Below are 6,000 nucleotides of genomic sequence, written 5' to 3' on the forward strand. Positions count from 1 at the left end.
ATCAGTGTGATATGATTTGTTCCAGTTAAGAAGGAAGGCTCCAAAATCAAAGCATGGGAAAAATTTTGGAGGGTGGTTGTAGTCGCTACAACATTGGCGAAACACTGGTCGAACTCCTGCTCTCTATATGGACCTTGTCTCATGCAAAGAAATTCTAACTCTTCCGAAAGTATTCTTTTGTCCTTTGATTATCATAGATTCTTCACTTAGATTTAGTTAAATATGTAGTCACTACCATTCTATTCATCAGCAACACACATACCAAGCCAAGTTAGATTGAGTTATTTCGATTAGGGATGATGGGTATATATATGCACAAGTAAAATAGATTGTCATAGTTTTAGTTTCATCTCTGGTGTTTCTCCGCTGCCATCAAGCTTGGACAGTACCATAGGGGAGTCACTTAAAGAACACAATCCACTTCCAACGATCCTGGACAATACCTGAGCGGAGTTAATTTCTTCACCTCTCTACGCAGGAAGAATTTCTCTTCTTTTGCCCTTTAATTCATTTATTTCATTTTATTTTATTTTATTTGTTCAAATAACTATGCATAGGCACTTATTTATTTCATGAGGTGGAAGATGGATCCCAACTTATTAAGAGCAGAAGAGGTTGTCCCTTCAGACAAGGACATTTATATATACCTCTGACATACTTGTTAAGGTTTTCCCCCTCTCCTTACTCTACTTGACTTAGTTAAAAAGGGTTAACCAAAAATAGAAAACTAAGTAGAGTAGGTGGTACTAGTTAAGAATGCAAGCATCGTCATTTCACCATGACTCTCTCTGAAAGGAAATTATTTTCCATCAGGGTATCATCAACTAGGAGAAATGCAAGATTCACATAAAGAGAGGGAATAGACAGATAACCAAGTGTTGATAGTAGTATAAATTCCTATTGAATTTCACCCTACTTGTCTAATAATCCAAACATGGTTTGATGTGAAAACTATCCTCTAGGTGTAAAATTAAACAATCGAAGAAAAGAAGTAGAGTAAAAGTGAACGAAGTAAAGCAAATAAAGGAAACAAACAAGGAAAGAAAACAACTACCCATACTCCTAACCTAAGCGGAACATATGACAACTCACATAAAGTTATACTTCCAATGTAGCCATCGGTGCGTTGGCTGGCCCATGTAGGCAAGAAAATACATGTCAAGAAATATATACAAGCAAACCAACCAACAAAAAAGATAAGATAATACAAACTAGAATGTTTGAAGGTTGAATGAACCCACAGAAAAGTAAAAATGAAAAGTGCATGAAATGCACTCTGTGGATGTACCATGGTGTCCTAACAGATTGCAAGTCGAACACAAGCAGGGACACACTTTCAATCTTGAAAAACAAGCAAAAATGAAGAAAGGAGAAAATTTCCATTTTGCAACAGCGTTTTCTATGTACGACTCTTTTAATGATTTAGCAATAGGATTGTGTGATAGAGATGGAGGATGTGAAAATGGTAAGATACATCTATTTTCAATGTGAGCAATAGAGTGATGAGGAGCCTGGAGAGATTCAACAGATTTCTGATTGGAAGTGGAAATGACCTCAAGGCTACGAAAACACGACACAACCATAAACTCGAGTTGAAGTGCCTCGACAGCTTGGGGAGGTTCCAATTCATCAAAAGATGGGTCATAGAAGACCGGTGGCTTAGAAAGATCAATAATGGAAAAATTAGAATCGTGATCAGATGAGTGAATGAAAAGATTACGACAACCACGATAAAAAAGTTCAAGATCACGAACAAGGGCATCCTCATGATATAACAAATCATAAAGAGGGGATGATTGAAAATGAGAAATTTCACCCTCTATGTTCACAAAAAGGTAAGATGAGAGATTAGGAGGATGACGGAAGACATATTTGTCCTCTCCATATTTAAATGCAAAACTAGCATTCCTGTTGGGCATGGAATCCTCCCACAACATGTTTTGGGGCTCAAAGCCCAAGTTTTGGTCAAATATATTCTAAGACTCTGCGAATTGAGGGCGCGGATCCCAAAATTTATGTTGAGTCATAGGGTTGTCTGCCCTAAGTGTTGTAATGTAATGTAATGTCATGTCGGCCTACCCATGGTCTGCGGACAATCGGATTGTATAAATAGAGTGAGGCTCTAAGTTGTAAAGACAATAAGTTTTTGGAGATGGATTAATGAGAATGATCTAGTAGCAGATAAAGAAGAAGTCTAAGTGTATTGGGTCATAGTAGTAGGAATAGGCTCTGCAGCTGAGTGCGCAGAGGCCTAGTAGAGTCTGCAGCTGAGTGCATGGATCCCTGCAGCTGAGTGCACAGGGTGAAGTTGAGTCTGTAACCCAAGAAGAGAAATAATAAAGAGAAGTTTGATTCCAAATACTATGTATTTGTTGTTGTATTACTTTATATGCATTTATACTATTTTGTTTATCACGCGCACTTATAATACTCAACATTGTTAAGTATAATTGGGCTCACACAGCTAAGTTGAGTAATCAGGTTATATTGGGTTAACTGTAAGGACTTGGGTAATAGCATGGAATGCGCCTCGAATAGGAATATGCGAAGGCAGCATTGCAGGCTGCGAGGTACTGATAGGTGTGCATAGCGACGTACACGCAAGGTCATTCTGTGGACCACTAAAAATCATCAAACATCTCTAGGGTGCAGAAACCTGGTTCTAGCACCCTCCCATACTACTTCGAGTGAGACCTTTGTCCGCGCTCCGTGGACTGTTGCCGAAAGAGCCAGTAGTATCGGGATTTGTTTGGCTAAATCATCTCTAAACCTGGGTTAGGCTCACACAAGCCAACAAATGGTTCTGTTGCTAGGACCGGGATCTGCATAAGGGATGTTTGATGTCGTGCCACTGGAATCCGACAAAGAAAGAAATTGAAGGGTGGTTGGACAAGAGGATTCACGAGTTTGTGGCACAAGAAAATAGAAATCCACAAATATCTAAGGAACAGTGGTTGGAGCACTACTTGTATACAGAAATCCATGAAATTTTCTTTGCATCCTTTCCTTCTGAGCTGTATGAGTGGATCATGAAGCCAGCAGACAGTTAGGGAAGGTGCAGTCTCGACAAACCAATCCTGTTGACTCGGGAATTAGTGCGCAGACTAGAAGCATCAGGAGATAAGATCGCGTGAGCTGTGGACCATTGGCTCGGCCAAATCATAGGAGGATTTATCACTGAGTTCGCGGTAGATACAACTGTCAGCAACAATGAAGCGGAGCAACATTTCCTCAAGGGACCGCGAGGTAAGTATATTAAATCTTTGAACACTTAGATTAAGATACTATTGTGTGAAAAGTGGACTATGCGAATAATTTAATGTTTGGGACTACGTGAAGTGGGAAGATCTACAGAAGTGGAAGTAGTGAAGAATTAGAAACTAGTCCCTTAATTTCCCCCTCGCGGGAAAGCGATGTGAAGAATTAGAAACCAGTCCCTTAATTTCCCCCTCGCGAGAAAGTGAGGAAGAGCTCGCAAAATTTTCTCTGGGAAGCGCGGTCAGTTTGATAAGGCAGCGAATTCTGTGGTTACCACCTCCACCTACACCGCCACCCGTCTCACCCTCCTCACCTCCATCTCCACCCACCCCACCTCCGCCACCACCACAGTTCAGTATGGCGAGTGCGATCAAACTACCAGTATTCAGAGGAGTAGGGAATGAAGATCCAGACCAATTTTGGTTCGTGGTAAGAGCAGTATGGGAAGCACAAGGAGCCATGGATGACAATATCAAAAAGGATATGCTGGTAAGTGCGTTGCAGGATCACGCATTAACGTGGTGCATCAAGCATTCTAATGACCATCCAAACGCAGAAATCACAGAAATCCAGACCACACTGAATAGGGAATTTAGCAGGCCAAAGTCAAGAAACACAATCAATCATTGGGTTTAAGGATGTCGTGATGCTCCCAGGCGAGACCCCCTGGGATCTGGACCAAAGATTGAAGGGTATGATTCACGAATCCAACATGACATTGATATATGGATAACGCTACGCATGGTTTATAGCGTCACTAACACCGCACTTAAGGACGACGCTGTCACAGCAAAAACTTTCCACCCAGGCCGAAGCTTTGGAGATGGCAATGAGGTTGCATGAGACCCCTATACAAGACCTTGGTCTAGGAGTCCAACAAATCCACATGCAACTGCAAAATCTGTGTCTAGAGATGCAAAGTTTGAAACAGGACAGGACACCTCGGCAAGAGGCGCGGAGGAGGTATGGTGCATAAAATGCAAAGGCCAAGGGCATGACAAGGACCACTGTCTAGTGTTTGCAAATTACTTGGTGGGAGGAGGACTGATGCCATTAAGACATGAGGCGCAAGCAAGGCCCAGCTCGACACCTACACTATGGTGCGCGAGCTGTCAGATAAGAGGAAAACACACTACGGATAATTGTCATCTATTGCAGAAGTATAACCAGACATCCTAGCAATTGTTTTGTAATTTCTGCATGTCGATAGGCCACGATGAACGCACTTGTAGAAGCTACGAACTAATGATGGATCATACTCCTACCTACAGGGTATAGACCAAAACGCGAGCCCTTGACCCAAATGCAGGAATGGTGCGCGCTGGATTTCAGGGGTGCAGATGAGGTCGAGGTGGAATGGGACCAGGAAGGGGTTGTAGACAACTAATCTATTACAATTGCGGAGGGCCAGGGCACTATGCCCGCGATTGTACAAACCTGACAAGGACATCATATTTGTACTGTAATCAGTTTGATCATTAGGCAGAAGACTGCACTTCGTTGATAGCGAGGATGCGTGAAAAAGGGGTACTCCAGCCCCCTCCGACTCAGAATTTGCAAATGATGAGGTCTGAATTGCGCAAAGAAGACCCAAATGTAAACATGATGCTCAGGAGCGGTATGACCACTATCGATGATAAAGGTAAGCAGTCAGAAGAAAGTGCGTGGGTTCGCAAGGCTCCTACAAAGGAACCTGAATTTGATTTATAACGCGCGAAGGAGACATTCATGGAAGCTAAGAAGAGCTTCATGGAGGCCTCCATTTCAGGTAGTAAGGATCAACTAGAACTGGGGATGGATCCTTCAATGCTCACTACCTTTCTGGAGACATGAATGAAACTGCTACGCGACAGCAAGGTAGTAAAAGGACTACAGGAACTTATCACTAGGTGTGCGGGGTCAGGAGAACCACGCGTGGTCCGAAAACTTGGAAAGCATGCACTGCGCACAGGAAGGGAAATGAGGTTGACTGCGCAAATCGGAGAATATGAAATGGGTCAGGTAATCCTGGATCTTGAATCGGATGCGAATGTACTGCCAAAACAAAAATGGGAACACATGGGCAGACCTGTGCTACAATGGTCTCCTATTCAATTTCGAATGGCGAACCAACAAAAGATCTTGCCCATGGGAAGATTGCAAGGGGTCACGGTGGATATTGAGGGTGCAAGCACGTAGGTGGATTTTGAAGTAATAGAGATTGTCGACGACAGCAATCCCTATCCCACGCTACTAGGAATAGACTGGGCCACCGATATGAACAGAGTAATAAACCTGAAGAAGCGTAAAATTATTTTTGAGAAAAAGTCACTAGGCATAGTAGTACCGCTAGATCTAGCTGAAGGAGCGCGATACACTAAACTGGTGTGCGACGATGATAGTGATGACGATATCAATTTCATCTATAAAATAACTGCATGAGAACAGAATTGGGTGAATTCGACTACAGATGGCAAGATTTTGTGGGAGTGCGAAAGCTCCTGCACTTTAGATTTAGACGAAGAAATAGAGTGCTGGCAGAATCGGCTGCACGAAGTAACAACGCTTAATTGCAACATGATGGTTAGATCACTGTGCTACGTGACAATAGAGGCAAGGGATTTGCCTACATATGATGGGTTGACAGTGGTGGATGAATTCCTGAACAAATTTGAAAGCGCAGTACCAGAACAACAGCGGTTCGATGCTCTGAAGTGGGCACTGTGCGCAACGCCTGCATGATGGTGGGGTACGCATCAAGGA

Source organism: Pinus tabuliformis, chromosome 4_1 (assembly GCF_031772625.1).
Source record: "Pinus tabuliformis cultivar Carrire ecotype Pingquan chromosome 4_1, CPIR1, whole genome shotgun sequence".
Taxonomy (NCBI): domain Eukaryota; kingdom Viridiplantae; phylum Streptophyta; class Pinopsida; order Pinales; family Pinaceae; genus Pinus; species Pinus tabuliformis.